We start from the raw sequence: 14,000 nt of genomic DNA on the forward strand, positions 1-14,000 counted from the left end.
CAGCAGGCTAGGTGATCCATCTTTCTGAGAACATGTCAAAATGACCATCATCCAAATCTACCATCATACCAAGCATCTAAAACTTCCAGGTCGAAGTTGGATTGTTCCACAATATTCTCTGCCCAGAAAGCTTTGTAGAAGTCAACTCATCTTTAGCTGACCAAGGCCATCTGATGCAAGTGTTGAGTAGCTTTGTGTTGAAGTAAGGGGAGGCATTACACCTGAGCCAAAACTCCCCCTAGGCCAAGACCTTGTTGCATCATATCATGATAATATTGTGGATACTTAAGAATTGGCATCAGATATAAAAGTTTCCCAGATTGGAAACTAAAGACCTATTTACCAAACAATGATTTGGACTTCAAGATAGGCAGAGGTATCATAGGCATAAGCAGTGAATAGACTCCCATACTGAGTCAGAACTGGAGTTCATCAACTAATTGGTCTACAAATCCACATGCCAATTGTTCCACAAAGCCACATGCTGGAGCAGAGGCTACAAAAAACCAGATGGGTTCACATTTCTCCATGTGTTCTTGTAACATCTGCTCCAACCACCTAAGACATCTAAGAAAGAGAGGATAACTGGGATTATTTTTGATAAAGGGACCTGGTAAGCTCCAATACTCACTATCTAGCCCACTAGGGTGAGTTGTATCTTCTCCAAAATGTCTTTGACCAAGTCAAATCCTTTTCAAGGAAGAGGAAATAGAGTGTCTAGACCAATTCAGAATGATTAATAACGTTCTCCTTGCCTAAGAGTTCATATTGGAATCTACCAGGAAATGTTTAAAGAATATTAATAATGTAGTAATGGGCCCTAAATAGAAATTTAAATAAATAAAATATAAAACTCCATATCACTAATCACTAAACATACAACATATCACTTCTGTGTATTTGATACACATATGTAGATACATATATTTGCATTTATGTGCATATAATATACTTCTCCATAATATAGTGTATATACATATTATTTTAACAGTGGCTATCTCAGGATGGTGGAATTGCAGGTAATTTTTACTTACTTTGTACTTTTATATGTCTTACAAATTTTGTTAATAAACAAATTTCTTTATATTCAGAAAGTTTAATTTTAAAAACTAAAATTATATACAAAATAAAATGAAAATTAAACTAAATAATTAAAAACCATAAAAAGTCTGAGGCCCCTAGGTAGCTTAGTCAGTTGAGTGTCTGACTCTTGATTTCAGCTTAAGTCATGATCCCAGGATCATGGGATCAAGCCCCATGTTGGGCTCCATGCTGAGTGTGGAGCCTGCTTAAGATTCTCTCTCCCTCTGCTCCTTTCTGCCACTCGTATTTTCTCTAGCTCTCTAAAAATTTAAAAAAAAATTGTTAATTAAAAAAACATGAACATTCTGAAAGTCAAAAATTTCAAATGATAGGTTAAAAATAGTATTTTTTGGTATAGGAATCATAGTTCAAAAGTTAAAACATTAAAGTAAGTGATAAAAAGCAAAAAGGGTACCAATAAAAATTAGAAAATAAAATATTATAAGAATATAAAATAGAATTAAAAATCTCTAAACTCTGGGAGAGAGAACCTATGATGAAGTAGGGCAAGGAGAAAACAAGACAAAAGATTAAATAGACAGAATGTAAATTAAGAAGAAATAGAACAAAATTAAAGAGTAGGTTTTGTGGGAGAAAGAAATTGTTACGTGGAGTCAAGATACTCAGCTAGTCAGAGTATAAGGACAAGTGAAGATCGCAGAGAGAGGAGAGTCCTATATTAGAGAAATCCAACTCTAAACCAACAAGTAGTCTCAATCCTTAGTAAGGTTGTCTGGTTGAAGAAGTTTTCCTGAGGAAATCCTCTCTGGTACTATTGCTCTTCACAGACCCAAACCTTAGGAAGAGAGCCATAAGACACCCTCCTCTTCTCTTTTGCCCACAGCTGTACGTTTACCACCTCCATGCAGGAGGACCATGGCCCTAGCAGAAAACAACCTCCACCTTTCAGAAGCTTCAACCCATGTAACCATTCAGCCCCTGGAACCCACTGACCCCTTGTATGCTAGAGCAAAGGAATATGCTTCCTCCACAACAATCATATACAACCTTGTTTTGTGTCACTCATTGATTTACCAAACACAAATAGACACTACTGTCAAGTGACTTGCCACTCTTCGGAACAGCCTTCTCTCATGACCCAATTTTAAGAAGATTCCTTATATCACTTTCTCTCATTCTGTTCTTGTCTTTCATAGAATTTTCATAATTTGGAATGGTATACTTATTCTCTTAATGTATATTTCTCTTAGTGGATTATAAGTTTCACAAGGACAGAGATCACATTCCTTTATTTACCATTAGAGAGCACTGTATGGGCACTTTGTAGGCCCTCATCAGTTATTTATTGGATGGATGGAAGGATCAGTGTGTAGATAAATGGGTGGATATGTGTATACACCAAACCCTGTGCTATTTTGAACCCTATTCATCTTTGTTAGCCCAGCTTTCTATAGTGCTTGGTATACAGTGTGGTTCTAGAAATCCATTGTCTATATCCTAGGCACTGGAAATGAAAAAAATGAATAGATCACTGTTCCAAGCCTTTCAGAAATCAAAGTTTAGGGAAGAAACATTAATAGTTACAGCAAGGTGAGATATACAGTTTGTTAGAAATACAAATAGGGCACTGTGGATAGGATGGAGGAGAATATGTTTTTGTGCATGTGGACTACAAAGAAAACTCCTGGAGGAGGCTGTACTTGAGCTGAGTGTTAAAGTATATCAAGAAATTTTCTAATAAAGAACAAAGGAAAAGCATTCCTGAAGATGATCCATAAAGATAAAAAGGGGATCGTCTGAGGTATCATGAGTCATTCAATGTGGCTTCAAGCACGCGGTGCAACAGAATAGCAACAAATGAGCCTGGAACAAGGACAAAGGGCAACTACACTAACGAGTGTCAGCTCTGTCTTGTAAATGACAAGACGGGATGACAAGGCTGAGAACAACATGATCAGATCTGCATTTTAGAAAGATCACTCCAGCCAAAGTAGCTGATGAGTTGCAAGAGGAAGGAAGAGTTGACACTAGTTAGAATCTGTGTGAGAAGAGATGAGGACTGGGATGTGGAAATGGCAGTGAAAGAGAGAATGGGTAAATTCTGGGGATACTATAAAGAGAGACTAGCCAGAAGGAGGTAGTTACCAATGGGATGTGAGGACCGATGGAGAGAGAATCGCCTTCATTATTCACAGGTTTCTGGCTGGAGCACCCGGATGAGCTACAGTGCCAAAAATTGAGAGGGGAAAGTGGAGGAGAATGTTTGGGAATACGCTGCCTTTTAGGTTCCCCAATCTGGAATGATACAGTAATTACAAAGGTAAGTCTGTAACTCATGACAGTAGTCAGAGGGGAGGATGAGATTTGGGATGAGATCCCTTCATGCATGATAGTTACAGACATTGTCCAGGCAACAGAGAAAAGAGAAAGGGACTGAGTGTGGACCCCTGTGGAATATGTATGGTTCATTTAAATATCAAATTATGGCTTATTTGGTATAGATTTCTTCTGCTGTTTTCCTTTTAATAACTAAGTTATTTGCTCTGATTAGAAAATACCATAATTTAATTTTAGTAACATGTATGCAGTGTTGACACTGTTGCTATTTACAATAACTCAAGGCTAATACTTTAATCTTTTTTATATGTTTTAATTATTTATTTGCATATCTAAAACAGAACATATTGCACAAATCATGGTCATTTTATATCTTTCATTTAATTAAAAAAAATAGGCAGACACAGACGAACCTTGAAATGATTTTTTCCTTGTCTCTTCATTTGTCTTCTATTGTTTTTATTACTCAAATATTATTACAACTGTGCCCTGGTAGAGAGAATGAGAGCAAGCAAGAGCGAGAGTGAGCAAGAGAGAAAACCACCTGGCAAATTGCCATTTCAACATTCTTAAAGAGCTGCTGGAAAAAAATCCACAAAACACAGCAAGTTAACAGTTATTAGCATATTCATAAACTGAGACATAAGGTCAAACTGCTTATGTCATTCCAAAGAGTCACCTACTTATATCATTGATGACGGTTTATTTCTCCAGCCAATAGATTAATAATGCCCATGTGATTTGAATTAATTTACAGAAGCATTTATGCTTTAAAAAATAAGAACCTCCAGAAGAAAGATCTGTTTAATAGTTAAAGATCCTTGTTCAATTAAAATACTGCAAGGGTTTGGGCAGCTGCGTAGACCACTTTAGGGGAAAAATCTGTGGTCCTTTAACAGCCTCATAATCTCACAAGAGAAGCTCCTTCCATTCGCTGATGTTTGTAATAAAAATTAGGGCAGTGTCACAAAGTAATTTCCTAGCTAATGTAATAGTATTAAAATATTCAAATTACCATTGTCTTTCGTGTTAGGAGTTTTCACAGAAGCATGAGATAGAATTTCTTTAACAAGAGGCACAAAACCCCTTGATGTTAGTTGGGAGAAAAATTACATAAGAAAATCCATGAGACATTTAAAACTTCTCTTGGACATTGAAAATCAATAGGATTTCACACAAATCACACATATCAGAAGACGTGGCTATTCCTCTGGAAAACAGTGTGGAGGTTCCTAAGGAAACTAACAATAGAACTCCCCTATGACCCAGCAATAGCACTNAAGAAGATGTGGCTATTTTGTGTATACCATGTAGCACCTCCAAACTTAGCCCAATATTTAGGCAAAGTGGTAGCTACTTAAACGACTGAAAGTCAGTTATAGCTGCCTGATTAGAATGCGGGACAGTGGGAATGAGACAGGGCTTTTTCTATTATTTCATTTCTTAAATCCTGGCCTTCCCTGAGAGAAGTCAGCAGGGGTAGATAGAAGTCTTTTTCTCCCCCATTCCGATAAAGTCCTAGACGCTAAAAAGATCCTTTGTGACTTCATAAATATAAAGTCTTTCTCCTCTACCCCTTAATGCTATTATCTTCAATAAAACAGATTTTTTCCTCTTAGAAAAATATCAAGGCACAGTTATTTCTAAAAATGACTTTGACTCCCAGACACATTCCTCGGTCATACCAAACATATTTCTGTCTCTGTACTTTGCATGTATGTCTCCCTTTGTCTCTTCCTCTTACCCCATTCCCCTATCGGGTACCTCCCCCTTCCCACTACAGTCTTTGCTTAGAGCCAATGGGAGTGCCATCACCTCTGGGCAGCCTTCCCTGATCTCTATTCCATTCTCCCCTCAAGTCAGTTGCTTTCTCATACGTGACTGCTTTCTTAGAATAGGGCTGTCGTGAAGATTAAATAGAATAATCTATTTAAAATGCTTACAACACTACCTGGAATACAGCACGCATCAGAGAGGTGCCTGCTGCATCACCGTCTTCATAGGTTCTGAAATTCCTTCTACAGATTTCCACTGTAGCACAGCTCTTACCCTATTGCTAAGTCTTTTCTCCCTAGACTTTACTCAGGATACTCCTTCTCAGGAAGGCCTTTCCAGCCCACCTATCGAAAATATCAAAACACCTTTTCTGATTTATTAAATCCTTAGCACTCCCCACTATATGCCATACACTATATACCATACATTTTACTTCATTATTTTGTCATCTTGTTTATTAGAGGTCTCCCTCATCAGAATGGCAGCTCTAGGAGGGCAGTAAACAGTTGTTTAATGAATAAATGTGTTTGCATAGTCTCACCATTTCCCCAGAGAACCTAACATAGCATCTGGAACTCAGTGGATCAGGGGAGTAGTAGAAAGAGCTGGAGTCTGGAGATGGTTCCAGAGAATGGCACATCTGAATGGAATGCACCAGAGAGAAACAACCCAGCCAGTTACATCAGGAAGGCACTGAGTGTTAGGAGGATAGTAAAACTTCTCAGCACTGACCTAACAGCTTTGCATCTTTTTGACACTCATTACCAGGAAAGGCCCTGGATCCCAGGCACATTTATCATATTTAATAATGGATCATTCATAAAGACTACTGATGCATGGTGTTTGGCAAAGAAAGATAATGCTAACATACCATTTGCTTCAAACAGAAACCTAAAGTTAGATAAAAACCCTCATATTACAATACTATATGATGGGTACAGTTTTTAAAAGCATAGTCCAGGGCCATTTTTCTCATTATACCAAATGGGGTTTCTGTATCAAAATCACCTCTAAGGTCATACCATAAAATATTGTGAAAATGGCATAGGTAGGTGGTTCAGGGTAGTTTTCAAATAGAGAATCATCACTTTTGAGTGCCCACATACCATTTTCTTATTCATAAAGAGATTTCAGGGAAAGTCTTTGGAGAAAGGGTCACAAAGTAGCTGCAGAGCAGGAATAGTATGGGGAAAAGCAGTATGTGTTAGCTAGAATAAAATAAACCTATTTGGAACTTGGAATTCCCAGCTCACTTATAGGGGGTCTGCCGTGTCATGCAGTGCCCATGCAGGGTACATTCTTTGTCAGGAATGTGAAGTCCTATATCCTGAATGGCACGGAAACAGATAAAAATAACTCAACAGCGATGGCAGACTAATTGTCCTATTACACAGACCAGAAAGAAGTTTTGAATCTCATCCCATTTAATGGCTCTGTGACCTCAAACAAGAAATGTAACTTCTCTGAGCTTCCATTGCTTCCTCACAAACGGACGATAACATACTGGTGCCGGTTCCAGCATAATCTTATGAAATACTGTGTGTGAAGATACTCAGTAAACTCTGAAGTGCTATCCAAATGTACAACGTTTGCGTTTTAGAGGTCCTTGGCATCTAATCCCTGAATCCATAAATGACCTCTCTCAAGCTTTGATCTTACATTGGTTCAAGATTTAATTTCTTACCTATTGAAGTTATTTCTTTAGACCTTGCTTCTTGCCCAACTCTTTCTTGGACTACTGGAACGTTAGTACTTCTCTGGCTTCCATTTGATTCAATTTAATTTTAGGCCTACGCTGAACCTGCCACATAAGAACCATGAGAGTAAACTGAGAACACACACTAGTTTACTACAATCCATGTAGTAAAATTCAGGATTTGAGGGTGAAATACCTCAAGGTGGTATGAAATTATACTTCTTTTGCAGAGAAATAAACCAATTCCTCAGCTTTAAGGTGACTTACTTGAAAGTACTTCCAATTTCCCCTCATGAAGTAATGCAGAAACCATTATTCCTTCTGTTTCTCTCTCACTTCAGCACTGTGCGGAACGTACTTATAAACCAAAACTAGAAGGCATTCTTGTTCGCCAAAGACTTGAGTAAAAAAACAGAGCTGATGGCTAATGAGAGCTGCAAAAGTCTAAGTTTCTTCTTCATATAAATAATAACACCCAACCTATATAGCACTTACTATGTGCCAATCTTTAGCTGTAGTCTCGTTTACTCTTCGCAACTATTATTTATCTTCACCTTACAAGTGAGGAAATGGAAGCACAGAGAGATTAAGTGGTTTATATGAGGTCAAACAGCTAATAAGTGACATAGCTGGGATTCAAACCCCAGAGTCAGGCTCTAGGGCCTATAGTGTTGAATTTGCTGTACTTCTAATAATCACAATATTAGTAGAAATTGTATTATTATCGATTGTTACATAACAATTACTCCAAAATTCAGGGGCTTAAAACAGCATCACTGTGTCTCTGGGTTAGCAATCCAAATACAACTGAACTGCAACTGTAATGATTTCAAGGCTCCACTGGGGAAGGATCCACTTCTAATCTCACTCATATAGTTACTGATAAGATTCTTATTCTTGCAGACAGTGGGATAGAAGCTACCTTAATTATGGGCCAATATGGCAGTTTGCAAAGCATGCAAACTGGGAAGACAATAGAGTCCAGCAAAATGGAAGTCAGAATCTATTGTAACATAATCACAGAAGAGATAGTTTATCACTGTTGCCATATTCTACTCATTAGGAGCAAGTCACCGAGACTAGTCACATTCAAGATGAGGAGACTACAGAAGAGCTACCAGGAGGTGAGAATCAGTGGGAGTCATGTCAGAGCTGCTTGCCCCCATAATAATTAGCAGTAGCTAATGTTTTTTGAGGTCTTCCTATGTGCCAGGTAACAATGCAAAGCCCTACTCAACAGCTGAGTTAGGAACAAGGAGTGCCATGGTTACATTTAGGAGTAGAAAAAGTAAAGAATGCCATTTTCCTGTATCTCAACAGAGAAAGTATTAGAATGCTTCAAACCTATTCTCACAACCTGACTTTACCACGAGCACATCCCCCTTAACAATCTTTTATCTTATCCACAAAGTGGGCCTTCTCTAGCTAATGGCAAACAGTGTTTTCTCAAAATAACTCTCCTGTGGCTTTACCAGTCCTGGGGATGGGGAAGAAGAACTATCTTAAAGTATGTAAAATTTTAAAATTGTTATTTCTTGTTTACATTATAATTTATAAAAATGAGTATATCTTTATATTAATTCAGTTTTTGAAAGTGATTAAGAATCTTAAGTTTTTCATATTAAAAGCTATGAGGATTTAAGATGTCCAAATGAATTACAGTTTTAATTTAGTTTTAAATTTGTTTAGATCCTGTTTCTTATCAAAAAGTTGAGGTGGCTGGCTCCTGGTTGGCCAACCTTAATGAAAAATAACAGAGCAAGCATTTCCTCTGAAAGATTCCAGGCTGTATGGATTGGAGAAGGGGGTGGGGGGAAGGCATGAATGCATTGATCAGACTCTCTCTTTGTGGCCCTGCCCTCCAAAATAGAGGCCTAGGGAAGAGATAGAATCACTTAGGACAGGAGGGGCTGGAAATTCTCTCTCCTATTTTTAATAGAGAACAAAGCAGTTGCTTATTATGAGAGCTATGTGGAAGACATCCCAGATTCCTAGGCCACTGGGTGTGTGTCTATTTTCAAGCCTCTGATATTTGCAATGACACATCCTTTAAACATCTAAAAGCCGGGTCCTGATCAAGTTAAAAATATCAGCAAATGAATATAGATTCAAAATCCTGAATAAAATATTTGCAAAGGAAATTCAACAGTTTATCATGAAAAGAATAACAACATTTACCAGGAAGGGGCAATCCAGTAAGAAAGGATTATTAACGTACAGCTCTTCCCTGATGTACAATAAGCTTATGTCCCAATAAACCCATTATAAAGTTGAAAATACTGTAAGTTGAAAATGCATTTAATATACCTAAACAACTGAACATCATAGCTTAGCCTAGCCAGTCTTAAATATACTCAGAACACTACATTAGCCTACAGTTGGGCAACATCATCTAACGCAAAGCCTGTAATAAAAATATTGACTATCTCATGCAATTTACTGAATAATGTACTGAAAGTGATCAACAGAACAGTTGTAAGTTTACCCTCATGATCACATAGCTGATTGGGAGCTGTGGCTCACTGCTGCTGCTGCTATTGCTGCTCAACACCATAAGAGTATATTGCTGAACTGGGAAAAAATAAAAATTCAAAATACAGTTTCTACAGAACGTGTATTGCTTTCATACCATTGTAAAGTCAAAGAATCTTATATCAAACTGACCTTAAGTTGGGGGCCATCCATACTAAGGACTCATCGCATTAAGAAGTCAAAGGAGGAATGACACTTCAGAAGAAGCCCAGAAAGGTATTTGCTAGAATTTGGCAGCTTTTCTTAATTAAAGAAAAGTAGCTTAGTAAACTGGGATAAAGGAAGCCTACTTTTACCATGACAAAGAATATTTATCTAAACTAATATCATTTTTAACAGTGAAACATTAGGAGGATTTCCAATAAAGTCAGAATTAAGATAAGTATACTCTTCATTGCATTATCTTTTAAAGCACAAAAATAAAAATTTTAATGTTCAGTAATTATTAAATAATTCATGATACACTGATAATATGGAACCCTATGCAGCCATTATGTTGTACGTGTATGTAGACATGTATATGAATGAGATTCATGTATATGTATAGATAATGTGTTTGTACATACAAAGTATGTGTTAATGTGATTGTGTTTGTTTTCAGAATTCTTTTGGTGTACAAACTGTGGTTCCTTTAAAAGAGTGGGATTGGTAGAATTTAAGGGGAATTAGAATGGACAGATCTTATATTTATATATATATATAAAATCCTGTGNAAAAACAAGTCAAAGAATATGGATTTTGAAGAAATAATGGTATTTCTGATGAAAACCAGTGTGCATAAGATCTATTAATCCATCAAAAAATTATTCAAATGATTTACCCCAGAATTTTGATGTTGGTTGTTAGAATTGTGTTATAGAATTATGGATAATAATTCTTTTTTCTTTTTGTGTTTTCCAAACTTTCTCTGTTAATCACTTTTTTATTTTGCCATTAGAGAAAAAAGTATAGAAAACTATGGTAATGTCTTGTGTAATCTATAAATTAAACGACTATTACAGAGTTAATGAAAAAATAGGTTTATCTTAATCTAGTTTTTAAAAGGGTCATGGTGCCTATTTCTATCACAATCTTATATGACCATTGGGAAAGCTAAAGTCTTCCGTTTTATTACAAAGCCAGCTCCCTTTCCCGGGCTTGCTTAATTTGGTCATTCCTCTGACGTTCAACATCTTTAAATCCTTCTTTATTCCTTTCTCTCTTTTCAATATGGAGTCACTCCTATTTTTCTCCTAATAAGACTTCCTTCATTTCACACAGCTCTTTTCCATTCTAATCCCACACCACCTCCTCATCTAGGCCTTCAATACCTCACACTTGGGCCATTAAGGCAACTCACTGGGTCTCCTTGTCTGCCAGGTTTGTCCCTCCATTCACACATCACCCTTGCCTATGTACCTCCTTTATATTATCCAACTGCTCTATTCATTTTTCTCCAACTTGTGCATACCTCCATGCCTATGCTCTTGACATTGCTCCTTGCAATAATACCTGAGTTCTACTCTTCCTTCCCAATTAATCTCACCCCCACCATGGTCTTTCCTTCACCCCTTTACATATCCAATCCTTAATTTAGTACACATTTATTAACTATGTACTGTCTACCAGACACTGAACTGCTACTCGAGTTATAGGAACTACTACTTGAGATATAGGGAGTACTGCCTAACTTTCCAAATTAGTGACTGGATCACAAAGGGTTATTAAACTCCAGTTCACATTATCTGCTTCAATAGTAATTTATGTCCTCCAGTAGCCACAGAGGTTTTCTAAGAGCCCCTCACCTCTCTGTTTTCCTGACCCTAGTCTCAAGAAAACTTCCATGTATTCAACAATTAATGCATGTCATATATATATATATATACACACACACACATACATGTACACACTAGATTTTATGCTAGATGGTAGGAATGGAAAGGTGAATAAACCTGATTCTTGAGGTGCCTGGATGGTTTAGTCAGTTGAGCCTCTGACTCTTGATTTCCATTCAGGTCATGATCCCAGGGGCATGGAATTGAGTCCCAAATCAAAATGATTTTCTCTCTCTCCCTCTGCCCCTCGCCCTTGTTTGCTCTCTCTCTCTCTCTCAAAACAAAACCAAAAGCCTGCTTCTTACTCACCAAGAACTTCAGTTTAATGGGGAAGGTAGACAGGAAAATAAATACAATAGTGCCTGAAAGTTACTCTAACAGAAAAGTGCAGAAGAACAAAAGAGAGTATGTTTAATTATACCTGAGAAGAGCAAGAAATGCTTCACACATGAGGCAATATTTAAGCCGATAGTAGGTAGAAAAGATGAGGACAGTGTTTCCAGCAGCAAGGATAGTATGGTAAAGGCATCAAGCAGTAAATAGCACAGCTTGTCAGGAAACCATAAGTACTTCAGTATGACTGGAGCACATGAGACTGGAGAGCTGGGCTGGGGCCAGGTCTTATTTTGCCTTGCTTTGCATTTGAGGGAGTGAGTAAACACTAAAGAATTTTAAGCAATGAAGTAACATGATTAGATTTGTGTTTTGAAAAGTACCTGTGGTGGCTATATGGAAAAAAGTTGGGGAGGGTGAGTGGTGGGGCCCAGGCTAGGCAGAAAGTCAGAAGGCAGTTGTTATAGTCCAGGGAAATATAAGAACCAGGCAAGTAATGACACAGGAGAGCGGTGGTGGGACAGATATCAAGGAAGTGGCATTAATAGGACTTGTCTACTGTTGGGTTTTACAAGAAGAGGAAAGAGAGAAAAATGAGTTTCCAGCTTAATATCTACCTACCTACCTACTTACAGATCGAGGTGTATACCCCAAACAGAAAATATAGGAGGAATTGATTCTTCATAAAAGGAGGGTATACGATAAGTGTGAGTAGCCTGTTAGACACTGAAGGAGAAGATCTTAGAAGCTCTCAGATGCATAGGTCTCAAGTTCAGAGTTTTGGGGGAGGGGTTAGCATTAGAGATTTCGAAATCAGAGTATAAATAGTGGTCAGGACCATGAGAATGGGTAATATTACCCAGAGGAAATGTATGTATGTGATGAGAACACGTGCTAAGGACAAAAGTCTGGGGAACACCAACCATTAGGAGATACAAGTAAAAGGAACCAGGAAAGGACCCTGAGAAGAAATGGCCAGAGAAGTAGGACAGCCAAGATCAGCTACTGTACCAGTGTCCTCCTGATGCTAAAACAGATCACTGCAACTGTAGTAAGCTTAAAATAACACAAACTTACCTTACAGTTCTGTCGCTTTAGAAATCCAGCCTATGTCTTACTGCTCTAAACCCAGGGTGTCAGCAGAATACTATTTCATTTTAGAGACTCTAGATGAGAATCCGTTTCCTTGCCTTTTCTAGCTCCTAGAAGCCGCCAATATTCTATGGCCTTTTTCCTGTGTTCAAAGCCAGAGATAGCAAGTCCAGTCCATGTGGTATCATGCCACATCAACCTTGCTTCTACCATCATATCATTTTCTTCCTTTCTTCCTTTCTTTGTTTCTTTTCTTTCTTTCTTTTTTCTTTCTTTCTTTCTTTCTTTCTTTCTTTCTTTCTTTCTTTCTTTCTTTCTTTCTTTCTTTCTTTCTCTCTTTCTCTCTCTCTTTCTTTCTCTTTCCTTCCTTCCCTCCCTCCCTCTCTCTCTCTCTCTTCTATCTTGAAGTACCCTTGTCATTATATTGGGCTCATCTGGATAATTAAGGTTATTCTCCCTATCAGCTGATTAGTCATTTTAATTTATCTGCAACCTTAATTCCCCTTTGCCATGTAACCTAACATAGTCACAGGTTCAGGGATTAGGCTGTGGGAGTGGGGGTTATTCTGATTACTCCAGCTGTCATCTCAAAAACCAATCAATTGAACAAAAACATTAAAGGAATAAAGGAGTAGATCGGGGTGTTCCTGGAAAAATTACAGAATCTTTGTGTATCTACAAAATGGAGATAATAATGGTAACTATTTCATAGGTTTGGTTTAGGATTAAATGACCCTTATAAGGCACATGAAGCTGTGTCTGGCTTATTTTTAATCTCTAGAGAGATTATATAAGGCAAGAATTAAAACTGGCCATTGGATTTGTTAATTAGGTAATTAGTGGTCTTTACCACTGCAGTTTCAGGAATATGGTGGTTATGGTCTAATTACAGTAAAATAAAGATTAAGACATAAGAGGAAAGGAAGTATATACAACTGAGGAATTATTTAGGAATGGAAAGATAAAGGGGCTGGAACACTTTTTTGTCGTTGTTGTTATTTTTTAGCTCTACAACCAAAGGCCACCCGCCAACGTGGGGCTTGAACTCAACCACCCTGACTGAGATCAAGAGTCAGATGCTCTATGGACTGAGCCAGCCAAGTGACCCGGGAGGGGGTGGGGATGGGGGTTGGCGGTTATTAAAGTGGGTGGGGAAGTTAGGGGAGATCTGAACAGGCTTCCCCGCTTCCGGCAAGGAGCTAGCAGATAGAAAAGCTGAGTATATGAAAGGGAATAAGGGAACAATTGGTGTAGTAAAATCCCACAGGAGATGGAATAAATGTGATCAACAGCTTAGGTGTGGGAATTAACTTTGAACAGGAGAAGAAACAATTAATTCTCTGAGTCTAGAGGAAAAGCTGTAAGGGTGAATCCCA

The sequence above is a fragment of the Crocuta crocuta genome, unplaced genomic scaffold (genome assembly GCF_008692635.1).
Source record: "Crocuta crocuta isolate KB4526 unplaced genomic scaffold, BGI_CrCroc_1.0 scaffold30, whole genome shotgun sequence".
Taxonomy (NCBI): Eukaryota; Metazoa; Chordata; class Mammalia; order Carnivora; family Hyaenidae; genus Crocuta; species Crocuta crocuta.